The sequence below is a fragment of the Ixodes scapularis genome, unplaced genomic scaffold, assembly GCF_016920785.2.
Source record: "Ixodes scapularis isolate PalLabHiFi unplaced genomic scaffold, ASM1692078v2 PGA_scaffold1__304_contigs__length_218370807, whole genome shotgun sequence".
Lineage (NCBI taxonomy): Eukaryota > Metazoa > Arthropoda > Arachnida > Ixodida > Ixodidae > Ixodes > Ixodes scapularis.
Window position 1 is genome coordinate 22,188,134 of NW_024609846.1, and position 17,729 is coordinate 22,205,862.

At 50.0% G+C, this 17,729-nt stretch overlaps 1 protein-coding gene across 1 annotated transcript in view; it reads left to right on the forward strand.

Moving 5' to 3' along the window:
• Positions 1-17,729, forward strand: part of LOC8041022 — a 104,549-nt gene that overhangs the window by 1,022 nt on the left and 85,798 nt on the right. The gene's annotated exons all lie outside the window — the stretch shown is intronic.

Here is a 17,729-nt window from a genome sequence, read left to right on the forward strand (position 1 = left end):
CAGCGAAGCGAATTAGAAGTAGACGCTTGTCATGCTGATATGGGCATGCTGCGTGCTGATTACTCTAACACAGTTAAAATAAAACATTCCCGAAAACAATTTTTTCCCCCCTGCAAACATGCTAATAAAATTTAAAAAAAAAAAGCCTTCACAAAGAAAAAGAAAAAGCTTCTATTTTTTTTTTTAGAGTAGGAGGCATTTTTTGAGCGCGTTTCTCTTATCCGTTACTTAGCCCATTAGTAAACGCGCAGGCGGTCTTACAAGGTCTTAGAACAAATGAGATTTAAATCACTATTCTCTATCGTGTCTTGTATTTGCTGCTGCGTACACAGAAATCAAATACAACAAACAAAGGTACACTATTGTGTCGCATGTTTTCTTTTATTAGATCACTAGTAGACAACATACGTCGTCGGCTGTTGTGAGGAGAGTTTAAAGGGAAGATGGAGCGGTTCTGCATTTGAGAAAAACACTTGAATTGTGTTCATTTGGCCGTTAGAATAACAAATGTCACAATTATATTTCAATGCGACGCGCCGGAGAGCTATAAGAGCAATTTCAAAATAGGGTTGAAGCCCCGCCTCCCTAGCCTTGGGCAGCCAAATGATCCGTCGATGACGTCACGGACAGCGACTGTCTTTCGCGTTTTCTCGCGTTTAACAACACTTCCGCAGCAAATGGTTTGGGTATTCGGGTTAATAAAGTAAAAATCCACTAGAATTCACTCCTAACTCTTTTTTTTTTTTAAGAAGCTCCGTAGCTTCCCTTTAATGGCGAGAACTGTACCTTTAAATTTCCACTCAATCGCTCCTAGAGGGAAAGGTGGAGAAAGAAAACAAATGAGGATTGTGCAGAGATTGGCAGGAACGCTCATCATATAAGTGAGCTGCGATTTATTTTTCTTAGAATTTGAAGGCAGTCACGGAAACGCAATCATATAAACAACGTTTTAATGATGCTGAGGTTTGGTATTAACAGTAGCCCGTCTCAGTAGAACACACAAAGGGGGATCGTTGGCCGAGTGGACTAGCGCTCACCAGCTCGGAGCACGTGGAGCGAAAGCTCACGCTGCAGAACCCAGGGCTCATGGGTTCAATTCCCACCCCTGCCCGTTTCGATCTGGATGAGGATCGTACCGGCGTGCGGTCGTGTATCACTACTGCGTGATGGACGTTAAACACCCCAGGCTAGCGGTTGTACTGCACTGGCTAAATTTCTCATCTACAGCTGGGAGACTTGTCGCCCGTTGAGGCAGACCAAGTTCTAGGCTGTATAAACATACAGACAACCCAATTTCTTTCTTTAATGACGATTCCTTTTGTATTGATGCTTTTTCGCATAAAACGATAGACCAAAACTACACGATACCGCAGGCAAACGAGCTCCCATACTTCGGTCCCGACCACTGGTCCCGACGTAAAACGGTAAGCCGAGATTCGAGTCCCGGCAGCCGAAATACTTGACAAAAAGGAGAAAAAAAAAGAGAAGAAATTAACAGTAATGTTTGTTGTATAACTTTCGGCCCCCGCGTGTGTGGCGGTGTGTACGCACACCGACAGCGCGGAGGAGGTCCGGCAGCGAGGGATGCATTACGAAGTCGTGCCCATGGAGCTGCATCGTGGTCGGGATCGCCTTGAATCGGCGGCAGCGTGGGGCAACGCGGGTGGATACGACCAGGAATTCCGACGAGGAAGAAAAAGAACGCCGCGCCGACCGCCCACTTCGTTAAAACGGGAGGCCGCCAAAGTGCCGTGAAGTAACTGATTACAACGAAGCGATCCTGCGGCACGGCGAAAGTGTCTGTGTACAAGACCAGCGCGCCACCCGCGCGTCAAATTTCGTGCGACACGTGGGTATTTCTTCTACAGACCAGCCCAATGCGTAGACAAGCGCTTTTTAACCACGCAGGAGCTGTTGGCAGCACAAGTTCGTTTTCGGAAGAGTGAAGCTTCTGCGCATGCGCCCTCTCGGTGTGACGTCAGAAACATGGCGAATGGAACGGGTCACCAAATGGCCGAAAAGAACGAAACTATGAGAAGGCCGCTTTTCCCAAACCTCCCGGAATAAACTACCTACGCTCGGAGTATCACTCCATTCAGCGATTTTTCCTCTGTCCGCCGCCATTTTGGTGCATTCCTGAGCATAAGATGCGTTTTAGACGCGCTTCTCTCAGCTCTCCATAGAGTATGAGTAAGCTTTGCTCTCTGTGGCGGCCTGCTCTCATATTTCTGGAGGACGGAAAGGCGTTTTCAGGCAAGGCTAAATGGCAACAATGATTTCAAGCACCGAGATGGTTGGAGTACACAGTTACTCTGAAGCCCCCTTTAGTTCTCAACGCGCAACGGTTTCCTGAAACCGAGATTTCGCGCGGTCGGTTAATTCGCACAAGTTTGACGCGCGAAAACCGTGACCTGTTGACTCGGACGAGGTTAATAAAGAAAGACGCGCTATATGCGAGGGCGGCGGATGAAACTGGGGAACTTGCGAAATAATAGGGGTGAGAGAAAAGGCAATCTGCGGTGCTGGCTGAACTGAACTGTGCATCATCCGGTCCTCAGCGCCGGCTTCTGTTTTGTGGTCCCTCTAAAGGAGAAGGGGCGTGGTAACTGCAGCCAGCCATTGAGGTCGTGGCTTGAGCCGATAAGATCAAATACCGAGCAACCAATCAAGCGCGAAACGACCGCCCAACGACGTCATGTGATAAGATACGCCGTGTGTTTCTATTCAGCTTAGAAATGAATGTTTTGATCGCTTTCGGCCACAGTTTGCTCCACATGTTGTTCTTCTGTACAACCATGGCGCATTTGGCCAGTTGGTAAACGTTGTGCGGAGCTGAGAAAGTCTAACGCCGCTACGAGACAGTCCGTTTCGGGCACTTTTTGTGCTAATCCTTGGTTGCTTTTCCGATCACAACCCAACCTGGAGAAGACATTACAGCTGGCGGTAGTAGCGGGCAAACTAATATTTAATTGATCAAGCGGCGGCTTTAAGTTTGAGGAGCACTTGTACCTGATGGGCATGAAGAGCTTAGTGAACGCAGTCGAAGCAAAGACACAACCACAACGAGGTCCTGCCGAGTTTGTCTTTTTCTTTTTTTTTTTTTTGTCTGAGTATTGCATTGTTTTTACCATCCTGTTTTTTTTTTCTTTGTTTGAGGGGAAAGGGGAAGGGGGTGTATTGCTAAAATGAACATTGTCTGCTCGTTTACCTCCGTTATTATTTTCCTCGACTTTTTTTGCTATTGGGGTTCTGGTAAAATATATCATTATCGTCGCCGTTAGCGAATCCGTAAGGGAAGAGATCTGAGAGTGCGCCATCGCGGAAGTCGTTAGCGTTTTAACCGGGAACCACGTTTTCCTCTAACGCCTGTTAGTCAGGCCAAAATAAATGTTTCCCCCTCCTATCCCTTCCTCACACCAAGTCCTCAAAGAAAGAGGGAAACCTCTCAGTTCTCTGGTCCGCTGACTGCGTGGTGTTCTTTGTTCGAACGGACCGCGAGAAAACGTCTGCAAACTTGAACCTCTTGCCGATCGGAAGGGATTACATTTTGATTTTAATGAAGATTCAGCGTTTAGGCTGTGTTGTGAGTGACGGGATTATCGGAGGCACGCCTCCATCATGTTCGAACCATGTTTACCTCATACATATGTATGCTTCGAACGTGTCACGCATAGGTCGGCATTTTAGAGCCCCTTCATTCACCATCACATCACAAACAAAATCACGTCTCCAAATTCATTCGCATTCACGTCACAAGGTACTCCGACCTCCCAAAGTCACGGCCCTTCACATCCCGGCGTTCAACCGTGCCAAAACTTCATCCCCTTCACATCACGGCTTTCAAACTCCGCCGAGAATTCATCCCCTTCACATCACGGCGTTCAACCGCGGCTAGAATTCATCCCCATCACATCAACGCCGCCTCCGAATTCACGGAGTCATTCACCATCACATCACCAATTCCCGAAGTCATTCACCATCACCACGAATTCATCGGAATTCACCATCGTGAAATCATCGGAATTCACCATCACATCATGTATTCATCCGAATTCACCATCACTTCACGAATTAATCCGAACTCACCATCACATCATGAATTCATCCGAATTCACCATCACGTCACGAAGTTATTCACCATCACGGTCAACACGAATCCACCATCACATCATGAACTCCGCCTAATTCACGAAGTCATTCAGGTTCATTCTGACTAAATTCGACTTCACGGCTGGTAGCCCTTCACGAGTTCGCAGTTCTTGCGGAATAGGACTGTGGCGCCTTTTTGTGTCAGCTACTTGAAACCAGGACCCGACTCCGCCGGGGAAGCAGGGTATTTCGACTGCGCGAAACGCAAAGCACATTGATAGAGCGCCAACCCAGCCAATGCCGCGCTGCGGTCGTGTCACGTGAATGTGCTCCGTGCGCCGGATTTGCTGCGCGGAACCGGCAGGTCACGTGATATGGTCTCGGCGCCGTTTTAGGTGCGCTGCTCGTGACGTCGGCTTCGTCCCTTTTGAAACGATATTTAGCTGTGCTGCACAGACGAAGCGGCGCCTGCTGCTACTAGTGCCCGCGGACAAGCGCGGCTGCGCCACGCACGACCCACAAGCGAAGCGGCACAGCGAGAGCTTTTAGGGATTCCGGACCATATGCCCCGAGACACGGAAGGACAAGGTCGGCAAGGAGCTCAATTGATTCACAAGGAACTGCTCAGAACAACGGCAAAATTAAATGTCAATTGCCAAAAAAAACAACTAGCCCCCCTCCCCCCCCCCCCCCCCTCCCCTTCATTGCTGCCACCGCACTTCCCTTATAAACAGCTGTTACTACGGAAGTGCTCGACAAAGGGCCACCGCGCTGAGGCGCGCACGGCTACGCAGCGAGACTGATGCCCAAACCGCTAAAGTCAACTGGGTTCCTGCGGTTTGTGGTGAAGGATGAAAACAACCAGCAAGCAAGTATCTGCGTAACATGTTTTCCGCCTATTCTGAATTCATAACCGTATTCACTATCACGTCGAGAATTAAGCTCACGGTATTACTTCCCATCACGAACGTATCAAGTTCACGAGCCACGCACATCACAAATTCATCGTGTTCACGAGCCATTCACCATCACGTCACGAATTCATTGAGTCATTCAGTTCACGAAGTCCTTCACAATCGCAGCACATCATGAGTTCATTCAAATTCGCAAAGTCATTCGCCATCACATCACGACTTCATTCACCATCACATCATGAATTCATTCAAATTCACGAAGTCATTCACCATCACCATCACGACTTCACAACTTCATTCACCATCACTTCACGAATTCATTCAAATGCACGAAGTCATTCACCATCACACCACGAATTCATTCAAATTCACAAAGTCATTCACCATCATATCATGATATTTTTCAAATTCAAGATTTCATTCAGAGCCATTCAGATTCACGCCGAGAATGTGAATGAAGGTGAATGAGCGAGTTCATGAATGAATTTGCCGAGGTATGGTGTCACGTCGGTGGCGTGACGCGAAAAATCCCGATTGGTAGATAGGGTCGTGACGTCGTAGCCACATGACCTCGCGCGGGAATTTCAAACGACCCGCAACGTTCACGTGAAACATGACGTCACGCTGGAATGGAAGTGATTAAAACGTGACATGTATGCGAATCGCAGGACGCCGCATGCCTGAAATGATTTCACTTTATGAAATATTTCAATTGCACTGAAGAAAAAATTTGAAACATTTTCAGGTGGGATTCGCACTTTCGGTTACGAGCCAAACACGCTACTGAGTAGGCCGCACAAGGCACGCTTGCCGAAGCTTCAACGTCCTCCGTTTCTCTACGACCAACGTGGCAAGGCTGTCGTGGGAGGATTGCAACAGGTCTAAGGCAGTGTCTGCGAACTGTCTTTTGATCGCCTCGCAGCCAATGAGATTCCGGCCTGATAAGAATCCCATAGTCGCGTGGACGTTGGCCATTATACGAGAGGCAACCATTGACCGAAGGCCGCTTCAAAATCGGCCACCCTACGTACGGGACGCAGCAATAATAGACAGTTTTAGTGGACCGTACGCTATAGCTTTGCGTCCGCAAGGAGATTGCGGGTCGTGAGGGCGCATGCCCAGAACGCAATAGAAGGGCTAGCGTATTGCGTACGCACGCAACGCTGGGGATTTTGCGCTGCTGGCTAGCGGGCCTTGCGGGACGTTCTCGAGAGATCTCGGACTTAACGAGAGCGCCAGTTTCAAGATGGCGGTTGCCTCGACTGGCGCAGCAAGGGCGACGTGGTGTTTTCGAAGTTCTCTGTTATGTGAAATTGCGCGGTGTTCAGCTCGGCGATTCTTTGTGGGACCTACCGCGGTCGAATCACATCGCCCTGCAGCTGAAGGAGTGCACAGTGGAAATGTTCGCCGCTCGCAGTGTGCGTCGACGCTGCGATCTGCTCAACGCTAAGCCTATTCCCACAGTTCATCGCCGACGGACGAACGACTCTAAAAAAAATCGCCGAAGTTCTCGCTATGCACTGGACATCAGGGTCATGAATTTCATTCCGCGATAGCATTATAAAAGGTGCCGTTTCCACGGGATGACTGACAGAGGCTCCGTGATCGAATTCGGCTACGCGCTCGTACTCGTAGCCTCTGTACCCCGTAGAAGAGCGCGCTTGACGAGGCAGCTGTGGCTTGGTTTAATCTGAAATAAAATGATTGGACACTTTTTCTTTTTCAATATTTCTTTCCAGGAGCGTGGTTGCGCTATAAACACGCGGATTTCTACGGCTCTAACAAAATTTAACCAAGATCATGAGCGATGTTCACTCGAAAACGTAACGCACAACTAAATTCGGTCCGAGCAGGTCATTTTTAGCGTGCGATATGCTATTGCGTATTGCGTACGTAAGGTCCAGCAACGCTATACTAAAACTGTCTAATAACGCAGTGATCTTATGTGTCAAAGTGCGCGTTTCGGGGCATTGGATACTTGCTGAACAATCAGATACGCCTAAAATGTATTAAATTTAACTGCCTAAATTTATTTTTGTACATGATGATTTTGATGGAAACAAAATGAAATGGGGATGGAACGAACTTGAGGCATTGCGGAAACGCATTTGACTTAGAATCTGATATGAGTGCGGATAAATACAGGAATAAGCATCTCGCAAATTACGATATAGTATTGTCGGAACGGCATAAAATGTAAATGAATTATACAACTTTCTTCTCCGTTGCCTCTCTCCTTTTATACCTGTTTCGTGGGCACTTCTAAGAGGTCTTTGAAACAAACTCCTTTACCAAGAAGCGAGAGCTCAGACCCACCGAGTCGAACGTCAACTTTATTTTATGATAATTCCCTAATAGCGGCCCTTGAGTTTGTGCCTAAAAGTAGAAAACACAACCTCCGAAGTTCAAAGTATACAATATAGTACGCCATGCTTTGAAACGCGGATTCTGGAATTTCACAAGGTTTCGGGTTCCTTCCGACTTCGGTATACGTTTCGATTTGGATGGAAGCGTACCGGCGTGCGGTCGTGTTTCACTACTGCGTGATGTACGTTCAAGACCCCAGGCTTGCAGGGGTGCTGCTTTACTGCACCGGCTAAATTTCTCATCTACAGCCGAGACACAAAACGCCCGCTGGGGCTACCTAACTTCTCGCTGTGCAAACAAACGCACGTATGCAATTACTTCGGTACGCGCGTACCAGTGCCAACCGCAAACATCGTACAAACAACGCTCATTGGCTCTCTCTCTCTCTACAAAACACACCCTTTTACAAGCGGTATACTCCCACATCTCCCTATCCCTTTGGCGGTCATTCGAAACGCCAAGCGCGATAATCACCGAGAGGAAAACCTAACATACAGCCGTCGGTGTTTGCCGATGCCGGTCACCGTTATGCACTTGCGGAAACGAAAGCCTGAAACTCGAATTAAGGGGGACGCTAAAAGTTGTTTCCCGACATTGACTGTTGTCGCCCGCTACTCGGAAAACGATTGCCGCACAACAGCTCCGTTTCCCCTTAGGATGGACCGCAACGGATGCTACGGCCAGCGAAGCCAATACATCGCCGTGTTAGTATCACGTGACTTTCAGGACGCGCAGGACAGCTACAGGATACGTTCGCAAAGCTGGATTGCCTGAGACGACTCGTAGCGTCCGCTTTGGTCCACCGTAAAGTTCACCGCTAAGCTGACAGTGTGCTGGGAGCTACTCGCTTGCTGGATCAATCAGCCGCCTTTATTTCACCGCCTGACAAACATATCGTGAGTTTGTGACTGGTCCATCGTCCACGTCGCTTCCAAGTTCCGCCGCCCTGTCAGCGTAGCGCCGAACGGCGTGACAGCCTGCATCTGTCACGGACGCCGCCGGTCCAGGGAGACGTATAGCGCAGCTCGGATTTCCGGCATTCGCGGCGGCGCGGTGTTTATCGCGCTTGCGGTTTATTTCGGACGATGACGATAATGGCCGCCGCCCGACAGACTCTTGAGACCTGTCCCGCGAGAGCTATGGGCATCGCCCTTTTCGTGCCATGCAGCGTACGTTACGCCGTCCTTTGTGGAAATGTGGCCGGCGGTTGTTGTTGTGGCGAGATGAGACGCGAGGAGAAGGCGTCGTGACGTGCGCGAGGGGTACGGGAATAGCTCCGCTGTCAAGCGCGTGCACGAGGAAGGAATCAGGAGCCGAAGCTGCACACGCAGACGTCTGCAGCTGCTTCCGTATTACACGGCGACGATCTCCTTTTGGGACGGCAAGTTTACGCTGCTCTCGGTCTCCTTGATGCGCGTTATTATTATTTTTTTCCCCAGGCGATTGTTCTTCGGGAGCTGTCAAGCTGTGGTGATGGCGGGGCCCCCTTTTTTTAACGACGTTACACACGCCAGTGTTTTCGGTTTCAACGGTTCGACCCCGAAAGAAGCCATTTTTTTTTTTCGAAGATTGTGTGTGGTGCGCTGAAGAAGATTGTGTGTGGTGCGCTGCGTGTGGTCCCCTGCTGGAAGCCTCGGACATGACAGACGGACCTGTTCAGGAGCAGTTGAGGGGGAAGTGCTGCTTTGGAGAGCCGAGACTGAGAGGACATTTCACACGGGCAAACAGGCACGAAAAGAGAAGAAAAAAAACAACCACTTCAAACAACCTTTTTTTGTGTGTGTGTGTGTGTGTGTGTTTGTTAACGTTAAGCGTTGCATAAACTGCGTTCACACTCGAAATGTTTAATTTATAGCTTAGAAATATCGCGCTGTACAAGACCGGAACACCACCTTTCATGAGAGTTAGCGTTAAATGGAACAACACCTTGACCTATCTAAAAAAAATATGTGCACTTTATTTTTGTGATTGCCAAAAAAAAAAAGTGACGAATTGCTTTAGGAATTAACGGTTCTAATTGTTTACAAAATACTACGTATGTAACCGTGGCTTTCAGGCGAAGATTAGCGTTATTATACTACATCCGTATATAAAAATTTCAAAGTTGCAACGTCTCATTAGAATTGTACCGTCCGTTAAGCGTAAGACACGGTCGATTCTATTCTGTACCCAATCTACAAATTCAAACCAACCAATCGATGCCATACTCGCTCGCGGTCATAGCATCCCGAAGTTCCGAAAACTGTGCAAGTTAGTACTGATTCATAAATAAAAACAGAGCGCACAAAAAACTGACACAAAAAAAGACAAGCACAGGCACTCGTCTTTTGTACTTCTCTTACTTTTGCCCCCTTTTTTTTTTTTTCTATTATGGTATAGCCTTCGCTGCAGTTCACGTTAATTGCAGGCTGAGTATATAGGATCACAGATGGTCAAATATCGAATCGCCTGCACGGCGACCAGAGCATATTGGAACCACTACAAAGGCTGAACTCCACAGGACGAATATGCTGCGAATAACCGACGAATTTAGCCCCGCGGCTTTTGCTCTGCGATTGGAATCAACACAGTTGCTGCTACGTCGCTCGCAAAGCGAGCGTGCCGTCGGGCTGCGTTCGCCAGTTATTCGTCACATAATTCGTTCCATGGTGTTCAGCCTTAACACGTTTGCAAGAGACCCTTTCCGAAAGTCAGTCTACCCACCTTGTGCAGAGCCAGACCCGACGCTCCAATGGCGGAACTACACTGTTTCTCCACACCAGAAAAATCGAACATCTTCGAAAGCATAGAGCAGAAAAAGGAAAAGATGTTGGTCGCTTCACGTCACCTTCGATGCACGAAATCGAGGGTGCTTGATTCAGCCGCGCATGATCTCCTATCACCGCCATTAGAGCGGCAGTATTGGAGCTTTTCAGACTGCCACAAGAGGACTCTGACTTTTGAAAAGGGTCTATTGCAGCGTGTCTACCAAACGGGAAAAGCTGGAAACCCTGGAATGGCCAAGGATATCGTCACAAAAAAAGAAAATTGGTTAAGTCGGGGATAATGACAGATGAGAGCGATGCAGTGGCACCTAACGAAGTGGGAGGGTGTGGCGTGTGGTGGCACAGATAGCCATCGCACAGGAACAGTTGCCCTAGGCGTCAATAGACAGTTTTAGTAGATCGTTCCGATACCTCCGATAGCCCCGATAACGATACTATGCATGCACAAGGGAGGCGGTGGCGGAGTATCGGGTATCGTTATCGGAGTCAGGGGAACGATCTACTAAAACTCTCTAATATAGGCAGCGTAATCCGGTTCATCGGATTAAACTAGAACAGCCCGGACATCCGCTACAGCATCAATTTTTTTTTGCGCTTTCTTATTTTGCAGTGATCCGGAAATATAATCGAAATATTCAGGGAAACCCCGGAAAGACGATGGAATTTAAATTGAGTAATTTGGTACAGACACCCTGAAAGTAATTAGTCACTGTTGGTGGAAAACGCCTTGTTCCGGCACCGGCCGGATAACCCTGGACCCGCCTAAGCAGTGCCAGACTAGAGTGTACTAGAAGGACCGAGTGGGGCGACCGGTGTGCTATTTAGGTACCTCTGCCTGTGGAAACAACCGACTAACCCAAGCCACTTCGCTCGTAGCGCCCTCTCGGGCACTACGAGCGAAGCGGCTCCGATTAGCCGGTTTTTATGAAAAACGCGTTGCGTCCCAACGCCAAGATCGTTCCACGAGCGGCGGCGCCGAAAAAACGCTTCGGTCGTCTCAGTCAGTCCTTTCTAGCACACTCTACGAAGGTGGCGCTGCGATCGAAGTGGCTTGGGTCCACCTGGGGCTCTAAACTCGTCAAACACAAAGTTAGAGCCGAAAGTTCGCGGAGCGCGCCGATTGGACGCCGGCGAAAAAAGCGCCAAGTCATCGCTGTGATAAACCAATCAATGCGCTCCGTGAACTTCGGCCCCAACTTTGTCTTTGACGAGTTTAGAGCCCCTGATCGCATTCCGCATTTTGAGGTGCAACTGAAAGCACGAGCGGAGCCTGTGTTCGTCCCACTCTTTCCTTCTAGTACACTCTATTTTTCGTTTCAGCTTCGGTCCGAGCGCGGCCGATGTTATGAGCCGAAGGGCCAATCAAACAGCGAAAGAGGCACAACGTAATGGCGTTCTCTCTGCAGTTGATAGGACCAGCCGGTATTCGCCGTCTCTCTGTGCGTGCTCCTCCGCCGGCTAGTCCTATCAAGCGCAGAGAGCACAACTTGACGCTGCGCTTTTTGCGCTGTTTGATTGGCCCTTCGTCTCATAACATCGGCCGCGCTCGGAGCGAAGCTGAAAAGAGCATAGCCAGACTATCAGACGATCTACGCACCAACACCACCCAGAAGACAAGGCCTGAGCTGGACGTCATCGCTAGTGGATTACCGACCCGCCCCAAGCGGCAAACACGCTGAAGCCCGACTAGAGACGCTGCAAAGCGGCAGACGCGTCGGTCTTGGCGTCGCCGCGTGCTAACGTCGCGCTCGTTGTGAAATGCTGCAAGTCGCGTTGGCGGCGACGCTGACGCAAGCTATAGGCCTCGCTGCGTAGACACTCGTTTGGGGGAGAAAGGCCTTGTCTTGTAGGTGTCTACACACACCACCAGCAAGACGGCAGCACCCAGAGGCCGTACTTGCAAGTGTATGGTAGCTTCAGCTGCAGGAGCAGACGGCCCTCCATCAAGACCGTTCGACTTTTGAATACACGATGGCGATGAACAGCTCAGTAAACGCAGACGAGGAAAAGACAACCACGATCGAACAAAGTTGTGTTGCGCGTGTCTTTCCTTCGTCTGCGTTTGCTGAGCTGTTCATCCCCGTCATTTACAGTGCGCGGCACTGTTAGCATGAACAAGCCATTAGTCGTTCTTTCCGTCATAAAAACTAACAGTATGGTTCTATATGCTTATGATTACTACTAATACCTTATTTTACACTGGCACCCCTCACTGCAGTTAAGTGTGACTGAGGTCAGACTTAAAGGCGGTTAAAGATGCCCGTTAGGGTACAACACAGGCGGTAGAATTGGACTTTCGTCATTATCATTGATTAGAAATACCCCAAGAAACGACGATGTCACAGTGTTCGTGCTAACTGTGTCGCGCAGTGTACAACCCTTACACATTTGCCCACTGGCCCAGTTCGCTACCTTAGGACTTCTGTGCAGTTCCACGAGAACGGCCACCTTGGCCTCCTCTGAACGCACGTTATTGGACCAGGAGCAAGTCGAAGCGCCCGAAGCGCGGTCGCACGCATAGCATCGGGCGTACGCGTCTAGCGTACGGATCAGGAAGTCCGCAGGCAGACGCGGGACCATCTGGGATGCGCTCTGGAGGAAGCAGAAGCGCGCCGGAGCACATAACCAGTTGCGAGGAGTCACCGAGTGGCCGCCGCTTCGAATGTAGGCTATCTGGCGGGCAGAACCGGCCCCTTTCACGGGCCGAAAGAAGAACGGCGAGTCGCCGACCATCGGGTGGCGCCAGGTCTGCGGAGGAATTCCTCGATGGCGGAGTCTGATCGTGGCTGCGCTGCGGCGTCCACGTCGTGGATCCCCTAACCTCGAAGGAAACCGGTGTGAGCTCGGTGCACCTGCTTTAAAAAAAAAATAAAGTCCAAGTCGCTGTTTGTTTGTTTGTTTGTTTTGTTTTTTATCGGATGTGTACGCGTGTGGATGCCGTGCTGGCTGAAACTGACTCTGCTGGACGTCGTCCCTGACGAAACGAGTCATGGCCTTTATATAAAACCTTGCGTTTGTGCGCTGTTCGGTGGATCCCTTTGCGGCGTGTTGTATGCGACTGCCGAATTAAGGGCGGATCGTGGGCTGTATCCACCTAAAATCACTAGGTGCTGGTTGACTTATCTACCCCGCTAGGAAGACACTCCACAGACATGTTCTCCCACATGTCAAAGACACCTTGTTCGCGAATATGTTTGTTGCACGTGAGAATCACCGATAAACCGATCTCACTTAGCGTTCCACGCGTACGTGACGAATAGAGGCAGGGGCCAGTTCACGAGACAGCTCGTGTCGCCTCATGCTCTGCTCGCGGAGACCCTCAGCGGGGTTATCGCAGAAAGATACAGTTCTCGCAATGCATGGCGGGAACGGTTGCGTAACAAAACTGGCTGTGAGATTGGGCTATTGGCTACGAAAGGACATGTCCGTGAACATCCGGAAGAATTCTATAGGTCGGTGCTGTTGTTTGTGATCGATTGGTTTGATTAAGAACACTTTGCGATATTGGGAACCAACCTTATTCGCATCGCCTATGAAACCTTTGCTCCTCCTCTTTGCCCTTTAATCGCGCAGATGACGTAAAGAATCCGCATGCCTTGGTTGGCTCACCAAGCGTGGTGGAAAACGGGCTGGACAAAGCGGCCCTGTATTTCGACTTACTTACCAACAGTGTACGTTTTGGGTAGAGACGTTTTAGGCAGGTAGACCGTCCGTGACCTTGAGTCGACCTTGACGAAATTTTGAACAGGTGTGCTCGGCGAAGCGCGAGGAATGTCGGGATAGTGTCGGCGTCAGCGAAGCGCGTCGGGCCGTTGCGAATCGCCGGGTTTCGTAGGATGCTCCCTCGGTCCGCTCATTAGCTCGATTGTCCGCCGCTTCCGGTCGACCCCTTGATTCCACGAAGCGGGCTCGCCTTGATGGATGCGCGTGGGGCCGCCGCGCCAGCTTTGATGTGCACGTGTGGGACCAGACTGCATGAGACCGCCGTTGCGTACACGATTGGATTTGCAATTGGACGGCCGCTCACGCCACCTAGCTCCTTCAATGTGCGCGTGCTCTACCATTACGAAAAAAAATTCAAGATTACGATAGGACGGAAAGAACTCTTTCCACGCTGAACGATGTATACGATTACTAACCAACAATCTTTTGGTTCGACATTTACCAAACATCGAGCAGACGTGCTAGTCTTTCCCCTGACTGGACAACAATAGACACTTTCCTAAAATCAGTTTGGCTTCTTTCGTCGCTTTTGTCATCCGAGGAATGGCTTGGGAATGGCATATGTGCCGTACTAATGGTGGCCTTGTGGTTACTGATGAAGGAAGAAGTTGAAGTTTTCCGAAGCGCGGCCTATTAGCGACGAGATGTTTCGGTGGTGCCCTAGTTCGGTTACCTTTCGTGACGTCATTACCTTGTGAACAACATGTTTGATGGTGTTTGTAATGGGCATGGTAGAAGCCTGAAATCATAGCGCTCTCTAAACAACACTGCAAACACCGTCAAAATTGAAGTTGTTTCATTCCTCTTTCTTCCGTCGTAGTCATAGTCAGCATTCAACCAATCAACGTCATAGTCAGCATTCAACCAATTGTGGAGGGCTGACCCCATCGACGCTTTCGATCGCTCACGTCGCCAATAGGGAGTGTTCACTGGCGGCCATAGCTGTGCACGCGAGTGCTAAGGGAGTGCTGACGCCGAGCTTCCACAGTTCCTTTGCCACGTGCATTCCGCACCATGAAGGTTGCCGGTCTTAGCAGCCTATTAATGTGAGCTCGTTCTGAGCGTGCGCTCTACACATCGCCCTCAAATATGGCCACAGTGAATACCCTTTATAGACATTTCCAAGAAAGGGCTCCTGGCAGGTTTCATTTTCAGTGTACTTGCGTATAGCGCGTGATATGCTCGCTTTCCGGAGAGACTAACATGCCCGTGCTGAGCTGACGAGATCGCACCCTGGGCTGGGGAGATCGCACGCTGGGCTGGGGAGATTGCACGTTGGGCTGAGAACTTGTGAATATTGAAATGGTGTATACAGTCGAGACGTTAGTTTATTTCTAAGTTGGGACCAATCAATCTGTTGGTGGCACATAATCGCCTCTAAAGCCCCTTGACGTATAAATGTTTAGCACAGCGTCAATATGGGTTGGTGCTTCGTTCCTATCCGCTTGTAAATTTTTCGCCTTCAAAACCGAGAGATCTAGAAAGAATTGTAAGGTAAAGAACACTATTCCTGTTGACTGAAGAAAGTGGTCCGGCAAAATACTACTGACTGCTGGTCGTATACCTCCGTTAGTACGGTAAAAGGCAAACTGGTACTTGAGCCACCAGGTGGCACTGAATTTAGAAAGGGGTTATATTCTTCCATTGTATATGTCAATAGATTGCTCTGATGCGCGCTACGCCATCACAGAAGGACGGTTGAGGCCGTAAGCGCAAAAAGGCACGCGTGGACGAAGTAGTTCTTTACGAACGGGAATTTGGGCTCGAGCTGCCTTATTTCTAAGTGGACTGACTTTGTGCAGTGTATTGACTGCTGCTATTGCGCGTGCCTCTGACCTAGGGTGGTGCCGTCAGGAACTTTGAAATTTCGGCGTTTTGTTCTTCTCTCTCACTCTTTCCCTCTCCGTCCTTTGCCTTGGAGCAGACAAAGGAGCTCTTCCGGAGCGAGCTCCGTCGACCGGTTCCTCGTCGTCCCTTTGTCGCGCGCTCTATCTTCGTATGCTTTTATAAGAGCGCGCGTTCTCGGCATCTAATAAAAAACAAAAGTGCGCCGCCCTAAAAAGTCTCGTCGGTGCATAGGTTTCCTATGCTGCACGAGTTTCCGTAGAACTACAGCAGCAGCTGAAGAAACGTCCACGGACTCCCGCCGCATGAGGATGCCGGGTGCGCAAGAAGCGAATGCCCGTGGTTCGGAGTCCGGCAGAGGCAAATTTGCAGCTCCCCGCGCCGCCATCTTTGAGGCGTGTACATAGAGTAATATAGTCTATGGCGCATATGCGGAATTCCGTGCGGTTCTTTCTAACGCTTCGCCGAGTGGCGCGAGAGAGTCGCGGGAACGGCCCGTGCCGCGAAGTACGCGAGCTCGGCCGCAGTCCAGTGCGATGAGCGAAGATTGTGGAATCACGGCTGCCGGAGCGGCGTCTATCGACGTTGCAATCAGGCAGGAGCGGGTCGCGTTGGAGCGAGCAAACGAAACGAGCAAGCCAGCAGGTAAGAAAGGACGCGCCTGCGCCCTGCGCGGTTCTCGGCATCAGGCGGGGGGGCGTTTGTGTGACGTCACTACCGTGACCAAGTTTTAATGACATCGACCTCCCAACTTTACACCCCCTTCCGAGCGCGGAGAAAGACTGAGGCGCTTCAGTAAAAAGCGTCCATTAAAAAAAGTCTTCGGCACGAAGACTCCACGCCAGGGCGTTCTTGGAGCCTGTTCCACCTCTTTCACGCAATGCACGGCGGCCTCGTGGCAGAACTACACTCTAAAAACTATCACGCTGAACCTCACGCTAACCACGAGTTTCAAGCGTGGAACCGCCGTCGATACCACGGGAATGACGTTTTAAGCACCACGTGATCGAGAATAAGCGTTTGTTTTCTGTGTCCAAGCGTTAGAGCAGTCCGAGGAATCCCGCTCGGCCTTTTGTTTCGGACGTGATCAACAGCGTTAGCGTGACGACCGCAAAACACACGCTTAGATTTTCGAAAAAACGCGTGCGCCTCCATTCATCGTCACGCTAATATATATCCGAATGGATTGACCCTCCCGAAGAAGCACTTGCGCGTGGTTTTTTGTTGATTTTTAGTTGACGTGAGCTTCTCTTTTCTGGAAGCACAGAGAGCGCATGCGTCCTCTTTTTTGGCGGGAAAAGCGAGAAAGCCGTTGCGCTGTTTCCGTTGCGGGCTGTCTCTCTCAGTCAGTTCCCGACTCGCTTTGTTTGTGGCTGGGGCTGGACCAGCTTGACTGACTGCGACTGGCGAGACTTAAACGGCGCATGAGTTCGGGCACAGTGTGCCATGTTTACCGCACTTGACGTGCGTGGAGTGCAGCGGGGTCGCTGCAAACACAGCGAGTGCGAGTGCCCCGAATTCCTGCGGGAGACGGAACTGAATGCCAGCAAAGGAAAGGGCTTCCCATTTGGCTGGTGCCTATACTGCGGCCATTCGCCAGCTATTCAAGGAAGACTGCAATATTTGTGTAAGAACCCTGTTTTCGTTTGTCCCCCATTACTCTCTTGATCCGCTGTTTTTTTTCTTCTTTTGTTGCGAAAGCGCAAGTATCAAGTTGCACAATCTCCACCGTATTGCTTTTGTCGAAGCGATGTGCTCTTCAGCATAACTGTCACATCTAGGAAACAATTTTTGCTGCTTGTGATTGAGCGCGGCATTGAGACAAATGTTGTTTATTCGGAAAGGTAAAGTGATGAACCGTGGATGCTGGGGTGTAGTTGAGGTAGTCGGGCGAGTTTGCTCTCGGCTGTAGACACTGCAGTACATAGGTGAGCTTGTTATTCCAAGTGTTGCATTGCTGTCGCAAAAACTTCGAAAGCATATTTTACCTGAAGTCCCGCCTCTGCGTCGGTCTCCCGTGTTAAAC